The sequence below is a fragment of the Acomys minous genome (genome assembly GCF_964271855.1).
Source record: "Acomys minous genome assembly, chromosome: 8".
NCBI classification, from domain to species: Eukaryota; Metazoa; Chordata; class Mammalia; order Rodentia; family Muridae; genus Acomys; species Acomys minous.
This window is the reverse complement of record NC_140489.1, coordinates 67,335,245-67,358,233: the sequence shown is the minus strand read 5'-3', so window position 1 is coordinate 67,358,233 and position 22,989 is coordinate 67,335,245. Positions and strand designations below refer to the sequence as shown.

The 22,989-nt window shown below is 35.4% G+C and overlaps 1 long non-coding RNA gene across 1 annotated transcript; it reads left to right on the top strand.

Annotated features, from left to right (window-relative positions):
* The first annotated feature begins 13,821 nt into the window (after positions 1-13,821).
* Positions 13,822-20,108, top strand: LOC311603555. The gene is made up of 3 exons (XR_014781125.1): positions 13,822-13,864; positions 18,897-19,049; positions 19,936-20,108. It is a non-coding gene; the product is annotated as an uncharacterized lncRNA (long non-coding RNA).
* The last annotated feature ends 2,881 nt before the right edge of the window (positions 20,109-22,989 follow it).

Genomic DNA, 22,989 nt, shown 5'->3' with positions numbered 1-22,989 from the left:
AAGTAAGGGGAAAATGGGAGGGAGAGAGGAATGGGAGGATACAAGGGATGGGATAACAATTGAGATGTAATATGACTAAATTAACAAAATATATTATAAATAAAACATATGGTAGAAAAAAAAAAAGAAAAATTAGCTAATGGCATACAATCAGCTAAGGTACTTCTGTTACTACTCAGGACATATTAGTTAAACAAAATTAAAGAATTGTTTACTGAATATTAGAAGATAAAGCCAACACCAGTTATCTGTATCCTAGAGAGGCTAAGAATCTGGTAGTAGTTAAGTTCACTAAGCTGGTTGCCTCATTTGTTCAAGATTGGTTTTCAGTCAATTTTGTGTTCTGATACTACGAAGAATAGCAGAACAATAATGGGATAGAGGCACTGAACAGTAAAAAGTGAAGGCAAACAAGCAAGCAGCACTGCTTTTTCTCTCAGACCTCTTCATGTCTTCTTGTCCTCAGTGAAATCATTTTACGACATAGCTTATGAGGCCATTGGTAAATACTTAGGGACAGAAGACATTATAGCAGTAGTAGAACTTGTTGGCAATTGACAATGTTTTAATGTAAGTTACATTTGCTTTAGGAAATAGTGGGGTATAGGCTTAGATTTTTCAAAACCTTCTTGATTTTAGGGTTCTTAAGTGTTTGTACTTCCGTTCTAACCCACTGACCAGAGGTAGGGGAGAAAGAAGGTTAATAGAAAAAGGAGGTTGTGGACCTGTTTGGAAGTAGTTTCTTGGGGTCATTCTACTCTTTGTTTGTCAGGATACCAGCAGTCCAGTCCAATAGCAAACATCAAACAGAAAAATGAGTCAGTAGTAGTGGCGTGATCCAGCAGAAACAGCAAGGCTCTGCTGAATCGGCATGAGTCAGCAGAACTGGTCAGAATCAGCCAGAATACCACAAGAAGTTCCCTGGTGCCTTTCTCTCTATGAAGAGAAGATCAGTAAAGACCAGCGAAGACCAGCAAAGTGTTGCAGGGTGTCTCAATTCAAAAGTGTTGTCTTACTGTCCCTGGGGTTCTATTTATATTCTTCCTGAACATCATGTGCCCTCTCAAGTCTGTTTTCAGAAAAATATCACATGTCCTCTCAAAAGACAGCTTCCAGAAAAATATCACATGACACAACTGAGTTTTTGAAGAAACTAGAAACTTTCACTTCAGTGGGGCCTGATCACTTATGTACCATTCCCTTTTAATGGTAGATCCCGGTTGTGCATGTGAAATTTTATCTGGTGGGTCAGATAACACTAGCTCAAGATAAGCAACTCAGGTTAAGTTGGTGGCCTATTATCAAGCATTCAATTTCCACTAAAGCTCAATAGCAGATAAAGAGCTGTCTCTCAAAGGTAGGATAGTTATCCGCAGATGTCATCAGAGCCTTGCCGTATAGTTTCAACAACCTCTGCTGTGTTTTACCTGTAGGGGTCTACTAAGGGATCCAAAATAATATTGTTGTCTGCCTTTCACAAATCAAATACCATAAGGTCTATTGGATCACATGGCCCAAACATCAGAGTAGCATCATAACTACCTGCATTTTTTTTTGAAGAGCCTTCTCCTCTTCCAGATCCTAATTAAGACTATTAGTGTTCTGATTCACTTGCTATATGAATCAGAGCAATAAACATAAGGGATGTACTGCCCCCTAAGCCAAATAGACCCACTAAATATTATATATCTTTATTCATTGTAGGAATGTCCAAGTCTAATAGTCTATCTTTTTCCTTATGATATCTCATAGATGAGATAAGTCATCAAAGTTTCTGCAAACTGTATTATAACACAGGTCTAGAGAGTTATTTCTCTTGATGTAGAATAGTAAAGTATGAATTCTAGCTTAGACAGCTAAAAAATTGTTCTGGTGGTCCTTATAGGTAGATATTAATAAAAAACTTTATATAATCAATATAATGCATAGCTGCATATGCAGTACCAGGAGATGTGTTATTTTGCTCAAATAAGGAAACCATGTCCGGTGCAGCAGCTGAAGGTAGAGCCATTACTTAAATTTAAAATATTCAACTGTCATGATTATGGTATTATTTCCATGACACATCATGGAAAGCCCAATTTAAAGAGTACAAGGGGAATGTTGTGAGAAACCTCATCTCTGCATCTTTTGGTTCAATATTTGCCCTACTAAAGGCAGTTCTAATGCCTTCCATTTGGTCTTCCTAATCATAATAGCTCTCATTCCACAAGTTAGTGAGCTCCCGAGGGAATTGTTTCATCTTCTCGTGTATCTATTCCAAGTACACTTTGTGGGAATGAGGAGTCACAGGTTGAATGCAAATACTCATTGGACACAATGTGAGTCAATCTTTGGCTAAAACTCAATTGACTACCTGTCTTTTATAACTCCTGTTTTTTACAGAGGGACCATAGATATTTTGGAATTAATATCAATTCAGAGACATTGCCTAGTAGGCTCTGAAAAGACTGTTTCTATTCTTCAGTATACAAGAAGTGGGTAAACTACCTTTCCATTGTACTCCTGAAAACAATGTGATTAATTAGTGTCAACGGTCTACTCCACACATGTTAAATCAGATGCATCTCTTTGCCTATTCCATGACTGGTATGTGTTCTCACCTTGCCTTTTGTGACGGAGTGCTGCTATATGGCTCTAGATCCTACAGAATTCAGTGAAAAACACTGAATTTAAGTTATCTAGTTATGGGCTCCCTGTAGCTAATCAATTCAAGATAGCAGATGCTTTAGCAGTCCCAATCTGACTTTGAAGACCAGGATGAATCTTGGAGACCCAGTGTTCTTCAGCTCACCTTGGAAGCTGCTTCTGTTCCTTCTGATGGGAGCAAAGATGGAAGCAATAACAACAACAATGGGGCCAATGCTCTCACTAGCAAAAAATAAACACTGGCAAGAAAGAAGCACTGCTTTCCCCTCGAGTCTTTTATATCTGAGATGCTTATGAAAGGTTGCTATCTACTCTTGGAGAGTCTCTTTCCTTCTTAGTTAAGCCTTCCTGGAGATACCCTTATAGAGCTACCCACAAGTGCACCTGTCAGTTTATTCCATATGCAGCCCAGTTGTGCAAAGTTAACCATATTTCCTAAAAGTTATTGCTCTCTTAAAGGTGGTCATGAGTTTGTGTATCCCTCTTAATTTGAGTAAGATTAACACATTAAAAAGAGAAGTTGGGAACCACAAGTGATTTAGTAAGGACTTATCTGAGAAAACAAGTCTTCATGAGGTCTTAGCATCCTGGTCATGTAGCTCAGAGCTACCTGTAATTACAGCACCACTCCCTCTCAATCTGTCCCTGTCTCTATATCTGTCTCTGTCTCTCTCTGTCTCTGTCACACACACACGCACACGCACACGCACACGCACACGCACACACACACACACACAGAAATAAATCTTTAAAATATGCAGCAGCATATTTGCATACTTGTAGAAAATGATGTGAATTTAGGGGAAAAGTTAAGTACAGGAAAAAATACACATTTGTAACATTTCCACATTCTTTTTTTTCTCCTTTATTAATTTATTCTTGTTACATCTCAATGGTTATCCCATCCCTTGTATCCTCCCATTCTTCCCTCCCTCCCATTTCCCCCTTATTCCCCTCCCCTATGACTGTTCCTGAGGGAGTTTACCTCCCCCTGTCTATGCTCATAGGGTATCAAGTCTCTTCTTGGTAACCTGCTGTCCTTCCTCTGAGTGCCACCAGGTCTCCCACATTCTACTTAGACCTCTGAAAACTACTTTCAACTCAGTCACTGTGGGGCTCATTACTAGAATTAAAGGGAAAAAAAAACAGTAAGAGATTTTTTTCCTGACAGAGGCTTACATTTAAAAAAGACAGGTTCAGCTGGGAATGACAGGAGACCAGGACTGCTCCTAACCCAAGAGAGTCTTCTCCTGTAGAGCCAGGATTGAAATGGAAGCTCTTATGGCTCATACATGAACATATAAAGGCCTTCCTGGTCTTGAGGTTTTTCTATTTCATCAAGTTTTATCATGTGTTACTTTAATTTAAATAAAAATAATTTAGTCATTTAAATAGTCTACACTCTCTCTATATATGTATCTTTCAATTTAGTCATCTTATGGGACTCCTGATTCTGTGAATAAGTGGGTCTCTGACTCTTGTGTATTCTCTTGGGTTTCTTTCAGTTTTTGTTGAACTGTGTTGTCCAATTCCAATACTACGGTTTTGTTTTATCTTATTATATTGTATTTTATAAAAAATAAATCTTTCCTCTTTATAAAAATAAAAAATAAAATAAAATTATGCAAACATAAACATTTTCTGAAAGGATTAACACACTTCACATGTTAGAACGAGCAAAGACGGGGGAAAGTCTTTGTTCTATGAGTTTTTATACATTTTGATGTTTTAACCAAAGAAATACAGGGTCGACTCCAAAAATTATTTAAAAAATGATTCTTACTATGCCATGCCTTATTGAAAATAAATAAGCGTTCATAAGCTGAGCGAAAAAGAAAAAGAAATGAATCCTAGTTTTAAAACAATGATTTTCTGAGCAACTGTCATTATCCTCACAATGACAAGAAAGAATGTTGCAAAGAAACTTAATGTTTTGCAATAATCCTCTTGATATATTTGATCAATGAGTTAGCAATTTCTTATGGAAATTTAATATAGAAAAGAAGATATAACTAGTAATAATAGTAAGTTCTAGTTATTTGATTTTTTCTGATGTGGACTTTGGCTTATTTGGGTGAGACATTTATTAAATATTGAATTTAGATCTATGTACAATAGAATAATTCTAGGAATTATTGTGGAAGAGAGAACTGCTTTAAAATGATTAATATTATTTTAAGAATTTCCAAGCTAACAAGTGTTAAATCTTCTATGAATAAACTTTATAATTTTAGCTACTCCTACTTTAGTTTGTGTGCTTTATGTTCCTAAAATTAATTAATATATTATGCATATTATATTTATATTGTTTATTAAAGTACATTTGCATAGATAGTAAAATAGTTATGTTATTATAGAATGATGGATTGACAAGATGGCTCAGCAGGTGAAGGTACATTCAGAAAAGCCTGACCACCTGAGCTCAGTCTTTGAGCCCTCACGGTGGAATGAAAGAAAAGCAATGAATCCTTCAAGTTGTCTCCTTACTTCCACAAGCATGGTCTGACACATGTGTTATCAAGCACATAGCAGAATATATTAAAAAAAATACATGAATGTAGTTTTAGAAATTTTAAAATATCAAATCCAAATATTGCCCACATATTTATCAAGAAAGTTCTTCAACCTCTGTCTTTTATACTGTGAGATTATTCCAACACTTTTAAATGTGAGTGCCTATCAAATGGGTTTTAAATTAATTCCAAATCACCTCTCAAATATTATTTATTGCATAGTTCAACTTAAAAAATGATTCAGTTAAAGTCATCACATATTTAAGCAGCACATATAGACATATTGATCTCTTGTCCTACAATCCTGCATTGTGACAATTAGTTTTGTTAAGAGAACTAGTAGTGTCTTGGTCCAACTTCTCAATGGGGCCTTGGAGAATAGATCAGTGGGAGATTGTGGTTCATGTTTTCCAGATATCTTTCTTTGATCAGGACAAAAATACAATATATACTTATTTTTGGAGAAAAAGTATTCTTATTTTCTCTTGTTGGTTAGATCAGAAAGCATTCTATAAAAAGTGTAGTCTTGATGATTTGTTATGGAATTTCATTTTCAGCCATTATTTAGTCACAATGGATTGTCATTTTTTTAGTAATTATTCAGCCCGTTCACAATAAAGATTTTGCTCTCATCTTCTTTTTGTAGTTTCCTCATTAAAACAAAGGATTATGTCAGTATTTTCTCCTGAAATCAACTGATCCCTTCCCCCATTTTATTCATTCTTGGGTTCTCCCTTTATTCCCGCCAGCTTTGCCTCTCCTTATTCTAAAGTTAGCTCTTCTCAACTTGAATAGCTTCTTGCCAAAATCCTTTCTGGCAATCGGCCCGTGTTTTCAGTACAGCTACACGTCAGCTTCCTGAAGACTATGCTTTGCTTGTCTATCTTTGCGCTCATCTTCCTCCCTCGGCAGTAGTTTTTGTATTAGAAATTACAGCTTGATCTTTGTAGAGGAGGGAGTCGTAAGCCCTACTTAGCAGAAATAAAATAGAACGCTTCTTCCCTCCCTGCATCCAAGACAGTCGAAGTATGATTTGAGGGGTCTGCTGGTCACTTAAAGTTGGGGCAAACAAATGGAGCAGAAAGGAGCTTGCTGGTTCCATTAAACTGTTTGGTGCACACTCAGTGTACTCAGAAAAATATTTTAAATTTTAATCCGATAGGCTTTGTATTATTTGCGAAAGCTTCAAATTTTCAAGCTTAAAGATTATTTAATCCACTCCTAAACCACACAATTGAAATTTCAGTAATACCAGCCACAAAACATTCCCAGATTATTTTGACGATGAGGTTCAAGATGATGGCCTGTGTTCCATCACTGCCTGGCTCTGGGACTTTATTATAATTGTTCAACATTTTCATATACTCTACTCTATCAAAGTACAGCATACTGACATAAAATCCCAACAGGTATAACACCTAGTTTACTGTAGGCTGTTTCATGACCTCTAAGCTGATTAATATATCCTGTTTCATTTAATTCTGGTAGCAAAGAACATATTTCCATTAGTTGCTGGCCCTTCCACTTGAAGAAGATTTGTTCATAATCAATATTTTTCAAGGGAGCACAGTACGATAGAAAAGGCACTATACTATTAAGAAACCCAGGATTCATCTTCTTATGTCTTGACTATTTTTTTAATATATTACATTGTTTTGTTATTAATAACGACCAGTTTAAATGCATAACAATTCTTTTGTTGTTGTTGATTTTGACATTTTTCTTTTTAAAAAAATTATTTACATTTATTTTATGTGCATTGATGTTTTGCTGGCACATATGTCTATGTTAGAATGTCACATCTTGGAGTTGCAAATAATTGTGAGCTGCCATTTAGATGCTGGGATTTGGTCCATGAGTCCTCTAGAAGAGCAGTCTGTGTCACGGACTGTTTTAGTTGGGTATTGGTTCGTGGATTGGGAGTTTTCGAAGTGTCAGTGGACAAAGATAGGTGAGTGACACAACAGAAAACAAGCATAAAGGTGTTGTTTGATTCTGAGTGTATTTGGAGAAAAGCAAGCCAGATTTATATACACATTTTTAAAATGGGGGCATTTACACATGGTTACATTATTTTCCCATACAATTAAAAACTACAAGATGTTGTGTAATTATGTTGTCATCAATCTTGAACAATCATTTATAAGTTATTAGATTGGTATTAGTGTATGTGCTCTTTTTCAAAGGTCAATGTTTTTTTTTCATTATGTTAAACATCTGTGAGTCAAGACTGTTTTTTTAGTTCATCTGCCACTATCTGGAGTCATACTTAAAACTTTTTTGTAAGTTATAATACAAACTATTTATTGGTGACTAATTCTAGCCATGTTTACATTAACAAATGGAATGGAACTTAGTAGAAAGCTGGACTGAGTGACCTTGGCTGTAGTTTCAAATCAAGGGTCATCTAGTAACAGTTACGTTTGAAAAGTTCTTTGTGTTTTTTTGTTTGTTTGTTTGTTTGTTTTTGTTTTTTTGGTTTGTTTGTTTTGTTTTGAGTCAGGAGCTTTGTTTATTTATTTAGTTTTCAGTTTATTTATATGGTGATTTCCATTTACTGATTTTCTTATGATGAACTGTCCCTGCATTTCTGGTATGAAGCATACTTGATTATAATGGATGATTTTTGCCTATGTGTGTGCTCTTGGATTCAAATTTTAAGTATTTTGTTGAGTATTATTGCCTCTATGTTTATAAGGAAAATTGGTCTGAAATTTTCTTTCATTGTTGAGTCTTTATGTGGTTTTGGTATCAGGGTAACTGTGGCCTAATAAAATGAACTGGACAGTGTTCTTTCAGGTTCTGTTTTGTGGCATCAAGTTTTCTTCGAAAGTCTGGAAGAATTCTGCACGAAAACCATTGGGCCCTGGATTTTTGTTGTTGTTGTTAGGAGACTTTTAATGACTGCTTCTATTCACTATTGCTTATATTTCTGTTGAAATTGTTTATAGGATCTTCATTTAACTTTTTAAAGTGATACCTATTGAGAAAACTATCCATTCCTTTTAGATTTTTCAATATAGTTGAATACAGGTTTTTAAGTATGTCCTTGTGATTCTTTAGAATTCCTCAGTGTCTGTTGCTATGTTCCTCTTTTTGTTCCTTATTTTATTAATTTGAATATTCTTTCTATGTCTTTTAGTTCATTTAAATAAGTCATTGTCTAGCTTGTCTTTTTTCTGAAATAACCAACTCTTACCTTTATTAACATGTTATTTTTTTCCTTTGGTGCTGTTTCATTGATTTCAGTCCTATCATAATTTGTTCCCATCTACTCTTCTTTGTGTTCTTACTCCGCTTTTCTCTAGAGCTTTCAGATGTGATATTGAGTTGCCTCTCTCCAATTTCTTTTTGCAGGTGCTTACTGCTATGAGCTTTCCTCTTAGTATCACATTCATTGTGTCTCACAAGTTTGGGATGTCATGTATTGAGTTTCACTGAATTCTAGATAGTTTTTGCTTTCTGTTTTTATTTCTGTCTCGGTATGTTTTCATTCAGTAGATTTGTTCAGTTTTCATTACGTTGTTAACTTTTTGTTGTTTCTAATACCCAGCTTTAGCCCATGATGTTCTGATAGGATACAGGAGGTTATTTTAATTTTTTAAATCTATTGAGGCTTGTTTTTATATATGTGGTCAATTTAGGAGAAAGTTCCATGAAGTGCTGAGAATAAACTACTTCCTTTTTTTGTTTGAGTGGAATGTTCTATAAATATCTGTTAAGTCTATTTGGTTTATAGCATCAGTTAGCCCCATCATTTCTCTGTTTAGTTCTTTGTCTGAATGACCTGTTCATTGGTGAGAGTGGGATACTGAAGTCTTCCACTCTCAGTTTGGGAAGAGCAATGGCTGGTTTAAGCTGTAGTAGAGTTTCTTTTACAAACTAGAATGGTCTTGTGCTTGGGACATAGATGCTAAGTGGATTTTTCCTTTGTTGAATACAGAGTGTCTTTACCCATATCTTTTGATAAATTTTGGGTTGAAGTCTATTTTGTTTGGTACCTAAATGTCTGTACCAGCTTGTTTCTTAGATCCAGTGGCTTGGAATATATTTTTTCCAACCCTATACCCTGAGTTAATGTCTATCCTTGATGTTGAGACATGTTTCTTGTATGCAGAAGAAAGATGGCTCCTTTTTTAAAAAAAAATTTTGTCAATCCATTCCATTAATTGGTATCTTGTTATTCAGAAATTTAGGCCAATAATATTGAGATATATCAATGAATAGTGATTGGTAATTCCTGTTATTTTGTTATTGTTGCTTGTGTTGTCTCTCTCTCTCTCTCTCTCTCTCTCTCTCTCTCTCTCTCTCTCTCTCATCAAAACAACAAAATGCAAAAAGGTGACAAAAATAACAATCTACTTATCTAGTCTTTATGGTTATAAAGAGAATGTCTCATATTGTCACAATGACTTTCATATAAAATCTCACAAAGAAACCATAATGATTAGGTTTCATTATTGAGTTATATTAGGACCTCTTTTAAATAATCTATAACTGCCTGGGACCAGGTCATCACCTTTTCTATCATAAACTGTTAACTGTAGCTTCCCTATGAATGTAATTAAAGTGTTTTCCTGAGATCTAAATGCACCAGTGAAATTGGCCTTTAGGTACATGTGGGGATTCTATCTATCAAGATAACTGAATTGGAAAACATGTACACTGTTGGTGTCACCATTCCCTAGGCTAGGATCCTGAAATATATTACAAGTTGAAAGTGAGATGATCACAGGAATTACATTTTTCTGTTTTCTAATATGTATGCAATATGACTGGCTACCTCAAATTCCTCCTTGCATAGCTTCATTGTCAAGGTGAACTGTAACCTAAAATTGCGAGTTCAAGTAAACCTTTTTTTTTCTTTTAAGTTGCTTTCATTAGGACATTTTATAATAACAAAAATGCCTTTTTAAATAAAGACACTTACTGACAATAAAATATCTACTTTTATTCATTTTTCTCCATATGCTTCTCCATATTAAAATATTGTATACGTGAAATTTTGTTTGCATCAGCTTCAGATGATAACAGTATCATCACCATTATCTATGGATAGATAATTCCCAATTACCAATCTAATCAGAAATAGATCCCCATTCTACTTATACTACTTCATTCAAAATTTGCTTAGAGTTCTGGATTCAATTAATAACTATAGTAGAAGAAAAACTATTTTAAAAAATGCTCAGATAAGTGAATAATTCTTGCTGTATAAATTCTTCTGTTATCTACAACCCATTACTAGAAATAAAACTCCATACTTCCCTCTCGAATAGCATACTAGAGAAGATTAACCAAAAGTTTAAATGTTAAATGGGAAAACTCCCAAACTTTCAAACTCACTGAGTTCTGCTCATAATAGGAAGGAGAACTTCTTCCCTCAACCAGGCACGATGATGAGTCTGTATATATGCAAACTAACTCAAAGCTGACTGGCTTCTGCTTGCAAAACAGTAAAAAGTAGTAGTGAGTTTGAATTTTTACTTCCAGTACTGGAGATAGGGACTTAAGAAACTGACTAAGGATGAAGAAGAAATTTGAGAAAGATATGGGGCAAAGGATGCCATGTCACAAACACACTCCTTTATGCTAGAGAAATTTTATAGAAAGTTCAGTCAGTGAGATTTCCCTGGCATAGGAACTGCCAAAGAAATCACAAAAATCAAAAAATTTGGTATATCATTTTAAGTCAGTGTGGTACCTTTGCCATACCCTTCCACATTTCCTTGATTATGAAAAAAAAGCCAGTTTTCTTAACCTTATCCATTCTTACCCTTCTTTGAACAGTGATATGATATTGGCTTAACCAGTTACATCATCTAATAACAGCTGTTAGAAATTCTTCTAACATATTTCCCAAGACTTCTTGAGGAACTTATTCTTTCTGCCTAGAGATTTCATGTTTTATGCTTACAGTATGTACTTCCTCAATTCCTCAGTTTTTTTCTGCAAGTAAGGCTTGTCCTTCAGGTTTTCTCTGACTTTCTACATAAAAATATATTGTACCTTTGCACTTCTCTTATCACTCCATGAATTCATTTCCCTTATTTATTTGTTTGTTTGATTTTACTTCCTTGTCATCTTGTTCTGCAAAGAATTCATTTCCACGAGAGTAGAAAATTACTATTATTTTCAGCACAAAATTCCAGTTCTGGTGCAACAATGTTGTATTGAGTGAAATATTGAGAATATTGTTTACAATTGTCAAATAAAATTCCTAGGGGCTACTAGTCTGATTTAGTATTTACCCATTATATTCAGTTTTAAATAACAGAAACACAGTTAAATATTAAAGATATAAATGTATGAATGCTGTGGAGAATGTGAGATAATGTTTATGTTTTCCATTTTCAGGGTGATTTGATAACTAACATGAATGGCACTGCTATGCGTTGAATGTGAAACGTCCCCCTGAGGCTCGTGCTTTTGAGCACTTGTTTTTTTTGTAGCTTGAAAGGATGTTGGATCTTTGGATGTGGCACTTTTATTGCGGTAGTGGACCACTGTATGCAGATGTTGAGGGTTTATAGACTAACTCAACTTACAGCTCACTCTCTACTTCCTGGATCTGACTCCTATCTCCAGCCCTACCTTCTGCCTCCTGCCCTGTGTTTCCCATCATGGTGGAGTATACATACCTCTGGAATTGTAGGCAAAACAAGCCCTCTCTCCTGTAAGTTGCTTTTGTCAGAGTATTTTTTTTTTTTACCACAGCAGCAATAAAGCAGATAGATACATGGATATAAAAAATCCAGATATTGGGTGAAAAGCTCAGCAGGGTAAATATGAATATCTAGACGTGTCAAAAGTGTGCACAGAACAGGAGCTTAATCCATTTAAATATTGAGGAGAGTATGATAACCTAAGGCTCAGGCAGTTGTCACTTGTGTAATCAATTTATCTTGCTATTTTGGGATTGTGGGGAACTGGTTTCTTTCATCTGTCATTGCCTCAGCATACAGAAAAATTGTTCAATAGATTTTTGTTGTAGAAATGAAATAGCACCAGACAAGAAGTAACATCAGAAAAGAGCCTGGGCTTTGGGAGTGCTATTAACTAGATGTTAGACATGTTATTTAGTCTGACTTTGCTAAGCATTGGTATCTTTATGCATAAAATGAAAGTGCTGGACTTCATAATTAAGTTCTTTCAAGCCATAAAATATTCTATAATTTTAACTGCATATATATGAGTGGAGGCATGCACACACTTTCATCTAATGGAAATAAAGATATACTTCTTTAAAATTTCCTTTGCAAATGTATTTTGGTTAATATAGCTGCCATCAATTTGGCTTATAAAATAGTGTTTTCAATGATCTTTTAGTATGATAGATTAACTTTTATGTTCCTAAAGCCATTTCCTCTGAATGCTGCTGAATTCACACTTCACTAATGGCAAGGATCCGATTAGAACTAATTTCACAGTGATTCTCTGACATTTTCAAACATAGAAATGTGTGTGCTTTTTCGAATAAAAGTCAGAACATATCATAAATTGTAAAAGTTACTATTAAAGTTCAGTCAAATAGTGGATAGTTGTTATGAGAGTAAAAGTGCCTGAAATACTGAACTGGTGGAAAGAAGTTTCCTGTAATGCCCTCTGTTTTACCTTTCTTCTTTTCATCTCCTATAGCTCTCTACAATTGCATCTATAAAACCTCTGTTCCTAGAATTTGGTCGTTTTCATCAGATGCTTTGCTAATGCTTCAGCTTTCTTATTTGACAGGACTAAAAATTAAAGAAGTTCATAGTGCCTAATAATACAGATCAATAGTTCTGCCCTATCAAATAGGAAGATCAGCAGAATCTTGATCCAGTGTACATGCTCTGAGAAGGAAGGTATGCAAGTTTCAAGTGAGCTGCCGTGGAACAAACAAAAGAGAACACCCCTGTGTATAAAGGGTAGATGAAAACTTTCACACGTCAACTTGCCTAGGTAATAACACAAGTTTGTATTAGAATCCCACTCTGGAAATATTGCACTGGAGGCAGTTTTTGGTAACTGCATTTTGTGGTATAGTCAATAGGTCAGGCAGATTATCCTGCATAATGCCTATTGACCCTACTCAATCACATGAGGGCCCTAACAGAAGAGACAAAGATTTTCAGAAGCAAATGTCACCCTAGAATTGGTCCATGGTCTCAAGACAGCTTCATCAGCTAAACTTGAGCCCCACTGGTTTGCTTTGTGATTCTGAGCTCACTAGTATTTATAATCACGTGAATGGATGCTTGAAAAGTGTCTCCCTTCCCTGGATACATGTGAGAAATCAGATGTAGAAGGCAACTGGCAACACATGTTTGTTGAGTAGCAATTGTCTCTGAGATTAAAATCTTGCATTTTGGAAGGAAGCTCATTAAAACACAGGGTGTCCCAAGAGGAGGTCAAACAATTCAACCTGACATGAAGTTCCTTAAGCTCAGGAATTGAGTAATTTTGTTCAGGAAGTCCCTAAAACTGAGCAGACTTACTAGTCCCTTGTTTTAGAAGCACTTGTGAGCATTATGTCTATAGAAAATACTCTCAGACCAGTTGAGCTCCTTCGAAGGGGCTCAGGCCAACAGAGCTACATGCAAAGGACTCTCTTCAACCTAGGAAGCTACTTTCAGGTTATATATTTTTCTCTCAGTTTCCAGAGTCACCTATGTTGGAGTGGACTTTGATGATGCAATTCTCTTTGAGCCAATTTTGTTCCTGTAAGTAGCCCCTCAGCTGCATTTTGTAAGTAAGTTTAAAAAAAGGTTATTGGCTTACCAAGTTTGGTGGTATCCTTATTTTCATTTACCATTGGTTCTTTATCTACAGTTAGCAGACATTCGTTCATTTCTTCCCAGGAAAAATGCCACACAACAGTTATCCCTATTAATGTTCTGATTGCCTTAGCCTGTTTGGAATGAGAATGACTTTGAAGAGTGAGATGAAAGCTAAAGATAGAATCTCTGGCCTGGAAAATCAGTATACATGTACATACATAGAACATTTTGCATTTATATTTATGCAAGGTGCCCTGGGATTAAGAACCTTTGTTCTGGGTTTAGATGTCAAATAGACTTGTCTCTAAATAAAATGTAATGTGACCTACTTGCTTGGCAGTCTCATTAACTGTTACTCAGATTTCAGGTATGAAGCAAAGGCCAAAAGTGTAGTGGGCAGAGAAGAATATTATTTATGCTCCAAAGTTTTTGCAAGTGCATTTAAAAAACTGATTCTGTTCTTCTGTTGATATGTGTTTGAAAGATGCTAACATTTCAAAATGCATATGTATCCCAAGGCACTTTGTTCACAAGCATAGGATATGCATCCAGAAAGTTAATGGGCATAAAGGCTTTCATGTGACAGTACTATTTGCACAACTTTACCCAACATACCCACAAAATTGGCTCTAGAAAGAAAATGGGAAACAAATAGAAATGAGTTCAGGATAGATGGCTATTGATTTTAATCCCCAACTATAAATGGAGGATTGTCAAAATTTCTCTTATAATATAGACTATGGCTATTCATTGTTTTTCACTATTGTATGTAGAATTATTTCTTTCTAGATGGTTTTCATGGACATTTTACAGTGAATTGTAGAGCTAATTTTCAAATATTGATATATGTGCCATGAACATGAATGAAAAATGACTGCTGGTATTTAGTACAAAGAAGACTCAGGTATTTTAGCAGTTTAGTAAAATTTTGTAAAATAGCTTTCAATTAATATAAAACATCACAAAAAATCAAGGTTGTCATACATTGAATTTAAAAGATCAGAGACCTTCAGTTATGCCACTTTGGCACGTTAACTTATTTTTTAAAAAATATAAATGTTTTATCTTTTTAATCTGCATGCATATATTTAAACCTTTTATGAAATCACTGTAATGTAATTTCATGGTGTATTGGTACCAAATATATTCAGAGGCCTTCATGCCAAGAATTATGAACTGTGAAATGGAAAATATTATTCCAGCATGTGCAAATGTTTTGTACTCAGTTAATACTAGGCAAAATTCAGGCATATATACTGAAGAAGGCTGCATTCTTATGGTAGTTTTTGTTGGGAATTTGTATGTAATAATATGAAATTTTGTTTCTAGTATGTTGGGATGGCTATCTTTAGGGATAAACTCAATTGGGTCACATGTCATCCAATTATTTGGTCAAAATTTTTCTGAATAAGTGGATGATTAGACGTAGTACAGTAAATTGTCCACTCAAGGTTGGGCTGACTTTGCCCAAACAGTTGAATTTCTGATTTTAACAGAAACATTTAGAACTTACTTTTAAATTCTTAAAATTAAGCTGCTAAAACTGTTGGTTAAAAATTTCTGACAAGATTCTATTGATGGGTTTGATCTAATGTAATTTGAAATAATATGTTATATCACATTATTAAGGTTGTTAAGTTGGCGCCATTCCCACTAAGAAAGAATAAAACATTAAGCTATCAATTGTTTTATAACATTTATGGACAGGAAAATATGCCAAGAAAGTAAGAAACTATTTTTGTTAGGATGATTTTGTGACAAACAAGCAATTTGAAGATGTCCACAATTTTTGCTGAGTTACAATACCATGAAACAAAACAAAAATGTGCATAAAATAAGCCACTCACATTCTCAGAAATTTATAAAAATCATATGCAATTTGAATTGGTGCTGAGATGGGCACATCAGAAGATATTTACTACATATAAAACTTTATTAGATTAGCAGAAAGTTATGAAAATACAATTAGTGCACTGTCTCAAAAGAAAACTAAGAGAAGAAGCATATGAGGATGTATGCACCGATGCTTACAGGCTGACATGTATTTTACAGTAGTTATTTGCTTGCTTTTGTACTACTTGTGAATATTTGGGCATTTATCATTTTATAAATTATAACTTGACTTGAACAGAAAAGAAGAAATTTGTTTTGAGAATTTGAGGGAAATTAAAAAAAAAATCAGGGCAATCCATAGAACATTTTCCAAGAAAAAAATGACAATACAAAGCCTTAAATTTCAGGCCACATATGAACATTGGGACTTGCCACATTTCCTGTCATGATTTAAGTTAGGTCACTTGTAAATATTATCTTGTATAATCCAAAGGTCATCTCTTCCTCATTGACATCTAAAAATAAAGATCTAAAGAGGCCACAGTCAAATAGCAATTAAATCAGTGAGATCAAACTACATTCACTGTCATCCAGACTTCAAGCCTACGGTGTAATCCACCGTTATATTATATCCCAACTTTGAAATCATAATTTTCTTTGAATCCTCTTTCATGCTTATGAATGGATCAGTTAAAGTGTGTCAAGAGATTGCCAGGCATGCCATTCAAACCTATTATATTTAGAACCTAATTTTCTATGTGAATTGAGAGTTTCTTACAAATGTCAACCAAAATAAAATATAGAAATTGTTGAATGTGGAGTTTGAGCTAGGATGACTCATCCATAATGACAATTTAAAAATTTATAGAAACATTGTCATTGTTCTTATTTAAGTGCTTTCTGCTAAGGGGTTGTCTTAAATGTAAATTTACAAAGTATGATTATACTAAGTTAACACTTTCACATGCTCTTTTAAATCAATTTAAGACTTCATTTAAGAAGAGTAGATTTTATAAAAAGCAAACATTTAATTAGGACAATGTGTGTTTTATGTTATTTTCATAGTAACTGATAAGTAACCAGAAGTCATGTGGAATCTAAGTCTTTAGACTCAGTCTTTTTTTTAAATTTTTAAAATTAATTTATTCATATTACATTTAAATTGTTAGCCCTTCCCCTGTTTTCTCCCATTCCTCCCTCCCTCCCACTTCCCCCCATTCTCCCCTCCCCTATGTCTGTGATTGAGGGAGACCTCCTCCCCCTATTTATACTCTTAGGATATCGAGTCTCTTCTTGGTAACTTGCTATCTTCCCTCTGAGTGCCGCCAGGCCTCCCCATCCAGGGGACATGGTCAGAAAAGGGGCACCAGAGTTCGTGTGAGAGTCAGATCTCACTCTCCACTCAACAGTGGAGAATATCGTGTTCGTCGGCTAGGTCTTGGTAGGGGTTCGAAGTTTACTGCCTATTTCTCCTTGGCTGGTGCCTTAGTTTGAGGAGGACCCCAGGACCTAGATCTGCCTGTCATAAAGTTCTTCTTGTAGGTTTCCAGGGCCCTGTGGGTCCTACTATTTCCCCATTCTTCCATGCTACTCTCGCCTCAAGTCTCAACAGGATGTTTAGACTCAGTCTTATTAATAACTGGTTGTCTCAACAAAATTGTTATTTCAGTACCTTAAAAATATTTAAATAATTACAGTTTTGAAATTAAAAAAATAAGGTTGCCTTGCTAGCCCATCATGGAAGAGGATATGCTCAGGCGAGATGTGACTTGAAGTGCTGGTGTGTGTGTGTGTGCGTGTGTGTGCGTGTGTGTGTGTGTGTGTGTGTGTGTGTGTTTCCTGAGGGCTAGGGGAGAGGGGAAGAGGGAAGAAGTGTGGGACCAAGAGGAGAGGAGCATAGGGACTAGGATTGGAATGCAAAGTGAACAACTAAATAAATTTAAAAGATTAAATAAGAATGAGCCTTTTTATGAGAAAGCAGATGCTTCATTTTACTGTATGAAGGCAAAAACGATGGCGAAGGTTTGAATCTTTTGTTGGGTGGTGATGTTATAAAGTATCAGAAACCATTGTTTTGTTTTTATAATTTCAGTTTCTGATTCAGGTTGATGTTTTACAGAAATCATGGAGAGACCTAACTTTTAAATATTTTGCTCATGCAATTGGCTTTGTTCATGACTTATTTTCATCCTTGTCATGGTGCATGCATCACCCTCTTAATGCAGAGCCAATCAATCTGTATTCCAAAAACATCTAATTTTTTTCAGCTCAGTCTTTTGCAATAAGGATATGATGATTCTTATACTTTTTTCTTAGTGTTGGGGACAATCATTTTCTTCCCTTTCAATTACATACAGTAGAAAAAATAAATCATCTATAAATTCTCAAAATCTGTCCTTTTCTCAGTAGCACCTTATCAAAATAAAGGTCTTCAGGAGGTTGTATAAAATTCAAACAACATCAGAAAACAATTTTTTCTTGTGTTCCTAATCCTGCATGGCCAATTTCGCATTTAACTATCTCAGAATTATCTGTGACCAGAATATGCAGAGCATCAATTTGCAATGGCTTGTAAACACAGGTCTACGTGTTGTGGAATTAATGTTTTCATGTGCAGCAAATCAGAACAAACATGTCAGATCCTGACACTGTCATATTCCGATGCCCTTCACCTCCAAGACTGAGAAATTTACAGTTGCTGAAGAAAAAAACCTCCAAAAATCCTGAGTTGATAAATGACAGAAACTGACAAGTACCAGCTTCAAATGTGATTTTAGATTCTTAACTTACTGTCTGTGTGAAAAAAGTCTTTAAAGTTATAAGTCATCCAATCCAAACATGCATGTGAGTACTATAGTACAATATAAGAACATTTATATCTTTTCCTAATAATTTAGTCAGTGGGAAATATTTACTGTGACTGAAGGACTTATTAATAAGTATTAAGGCATCTGCTTTGAGGAAGAAAAAGGTACACTTGAGATTCCATGCTGCCAAGTAGACTTATTGGCTGGATGAGTTTTAACAAGGGTCTTAGACCTCTAAATTCTATTTACTCATACATAATATAAGGATTTTAAAGCATTACTTCACATAAGCATTTCATTGTTAGTAAATACATATTTATAATGCTGTCCTACAGGAAGATGTACTTGATGAACATCATCTCATGTCCTTGATTCACCATTGTTGTCTTTCAAAATTTCTGAGAGGGAGATACTCAGTGTAAGAGCTCAATTCTGATGATGGCGTTGGTGACTTGAGATGTCTGTCCCTCCTTTGAAATGAATGTGCTGTAAGTATAGAATATTCGTTTTAAAGATATGTCATTACCTACAAATATCTCATTCAATAAGGTTATAATGATTAGCTACTGAAATGGCATTATTATATAAACCACGAATAACTCTGATCTAGAAAAGTTTAAATTTAATCAATCAAAAAAATTTAAAATAAAATTTCTAACATATAGGGAAGGGAAAAGCTGACATGAAGTAAAAGTCTTAAAAGGACTTTTACTACATTTTTTGGTACAAAGCAAATCATGACAGCTAACAAACATCCTTCAAATTCCTTCATGTCATATGGTTAAAAAAAACCTGTTTGACCATTATGGTTTTAGTAATTGTGTAAGATACTAACCATATTGTAACGTGTGCTCTCACAGCTTCTTATACAATGCCAGTTTGAGACAACACTCAAGTGTACCCTTCTCACAGCTAGTGGGATTTTGTGTCTCCCTGAACTACCTAAGATTTATTGAGGTCTTGACCAGTCAAATTACTCTGTCTACAAAGGGCAGAAGTCGATTCTGCAGAAACAGAGAGTGACAAGTGGGACAGTTAGCATTAGCTTGTCTGACCAACTTCCCACTCTGACAAAGCATTGTTTTCAATGCCAAGGCAAGCCTTATACCTGCTATAGCCTTTTTTATTTGTTTCTTAAGATAGAGTCTTAATCTAGATTAGTCTAGATTGGAACTGTTAACAGAGGCCAGGACGGTCTCAAATGTGTGACCATCTTCATGCCTCAGCCACCAGAGCTGTAGAATCCTACATATGAAACACCATGACTGTTAGCATCTTTTCCCCTAAAATTATAACTGACTTCTAGATTCTGAGAGAAAGCTACAAGTCTCAGTGCCTGACTTTATATTTATATGTATTTATTTTCTTCTACAGCTTGTAGTGAACTTCTCAACTGTATGTCTGTGACATGTCAACTACACCTGGCCTACTCATAGCTCACTGATTATAAGAGATTGGAGAAAATGTTTGCCATGCTAGTCATCAGCTGGATGAAACCTTCTCACTTTTACCATCAGCTCTCAAAGGGTTTACATTCCAGTGAAGACACAGACATTGAGTAAGATACGGTTGCATGGCACAATTCCTGAAAAGATGTACACAAAATACCTACCTACCAGATAGGGAACCAGCAATAGAACAAAAAAGGGCACTGCCAAATTCCAACTTGGTCAATCACTGGGTTTTATTGGAGTTAGTTATATGAGTGTGGGTGAGGGGAAATTTACAGGAGCAGAAGTGATACAAAGGCAACCGCGCCATCAAAAGCCAACCTTATCATGGATGATAGCTTATGAAATCTGGAAACCTGGAGCTCAACTGAACACTTTCAGCAAGCTGAACAGGGTGGAACACACAATCTCAGAGCTAACTTCCTTTCCCTCTCACTTTTAAAATCTTTCCAGCCTCCCTTTTGCAATTATCCTTGTGTCTCAGGTTAAAGAGTCTACTAGCTGGGGCTAGGTACAACATGATCTCTATATTTTTATAAATTGTGAGTTTCTGCAATGACTCTTATACATTAAAAAAGAAGTTTCCTTGAAAAGCAGTGAGGACTCAACTTGCCTGTGGATATGAGGACAACTATTTAGACTATGATAAGGATTGTGCTGGCTTAGTAAAGTGATGGGTGTAGGTTCTGCTCTAAGATACATGACTTCTCTGTCCTTGTTCAGTTGGCTATGTTTCAAGTACCAAGCATGGTTTCATTCTTGCTGGGACTTAAGTCCAATGAGAGAGCTGTTAGTTCCTGTGAAGGTATGCATGCCACTATTGTACCCTTAGTGTTATAGACCACCCAGCTTGCTGTAGTTTACAGCTATAATAGCTAGATAAGGAAATTAATTTCTTCTCTCCATTTGAAGAAACTAGTGCTCAGGGTAGAGACTTTCAGGTCAGGTCCAGCTTAGGTCTTCTGGGTCCTGTGTCCAAAGTGAATCTTCAGCAATCAAAACTTACTTTTTACTTCTGGGAGGAAAACAAGGGCAAAAGCAAAAGTCAACAATATTTTGAGTCTTCTTCCACAGGCTGGTCTCAAACTCTTGATCACCCCTACTTCCTTCGGCAAATCCTACCAGCATGTGCTACCACCACCAGTAATTTTGCAAGTCTTTTGGACAACTTTGACCAATAAATCAAAAGGGAGTTCCTCATGTCTGGTGTTGAAGTTTTGTGAAAATTTTATTTAAATGAAATATGCACACGTGTGCACACATATCTATCACAAGTAATTATGTATTTAATATATATTACAAGTAATTTTAGGTAGATAGATAATATCATGATTGTTATATCTCTTTCAGACAGCCTTGCTGTTACTTTACCTTCCTCCCTCTAAAGAAACAAAGAAAATGAGAACAAAGACCCAAAGTCTGGAACAGTGGTGGAAATCATCCAAGTAAGAAAGCCTAGTGTGTAGGAGCTGTTGTCGAGTCAGAAAATAATGAAGATCCAGGGGAACTGACTGAGCTCTGTGGGAAGATCTGAGGGCTGAGTTATAGGAAGGTCATATAGGTCTCCAAATCCAGGAACAGACATTTTCTAAGGTTTATCCTGAACTGTTGCTTTTCCCCTGAAGTCATTTCCTCATTAAATGTATCTCTTTTGTTTCTTTGGTCATCATTTTGGCACAGGCAGTTGTTATATGCATGTTCACAAACATAGTTCCTTTGAGTTCTAATCTATCATCTTCAAATACTTGCTGAGCACATCTTTTTATATCTCTTTCATTATGTTTTCTGGCAGCTGGCCTGAGAGTCCAAATTAGATTCAAAACTATCCCCATGTATCTGGAGAGTTAACAGGTCAGGCTTGATAGAGAAAATTATGCAAATGAGACGTGCTTTAGTCTCTTCCATAGTATAAGTAAGTAGTGATCCAAACTCAACAAAGCCGACTTGTAATAGAATGTGAGGAAGAGCTCTAGGGACGAGGTGATGAGCTTCTGTTGAGTACTGTAACTATTGTTGAAACCTTCTTCTTTAAAGCCAGAGTAGAATGAAGGAAGAAGAATGAATAGATTGTTTAAACAAGGAAGCAAAGTATTTTTTGACTTCATGTATTGCAGATGACTGTTGATATGCTTGTGTTTGCATGAAAGCAGCATGTATCTATGATTCTTAGGTTATGTCCACTAGATTTTCCTATAAACTTTGGAGGCACATCAAGTATTTTGATTAGCATTAAGTGTTAGTGTGTTAAAATACATGACATTCCTCAAGTCTTCTCTTTCCCATTTGAACCTACTGATGCCCTTCAGTCCTGAAGAAATTGTACAAATAATTATTATATCCATTTCCAACTGAAAAGAGCTTGTGATGATATGAAATTCACAGATCCAAATTCTGAAGCCTCAAGCTTGCTATTCCTCACATCTCTCAGACCTTGAGTCTGGTTCAGAAGGATTCCCTGAATAGGAAGCTCATGCTTTACTGTAGAGTGTGTAATGCCTTCACAGAAGAAAAGGAAGCTTCAGTAGAGCCATTAGAAGGCCTTTGAGCCAGAGCCACCTGGCAGTAGGGACTTGCGTTCTCCAAGAACAAGCCTATATGGTTTTCTGACAGTCTTCAGCAGTGATGAGGGAGCCTTGGTGTGGCCTCAGAACAAACATGCAGGCTGACTTTGCAACAACTGCTGGAGCATTTGCTTAATTACTGACACTGTAGTTGGTCTATGAGATACTCTCTCAGACCTTCAGTAATCTATTTGTCTTTCTCAAACAAATAAAATCTTATGCAGTATTTTTTCCTAGATAAATTTCATTGGATCGAGTCCCAGAATAAAATTCTGTTCTGTCAGAACTAGCTTTCTGAATTGTAATGTAACATACATTTTTAGAGTGATAATTCAAATAATTTACAAACTACAGGATTTAATCAAAGCTTTATTTTCCATAAATATATTATCAAATGGTATATGAAATTATTTTCC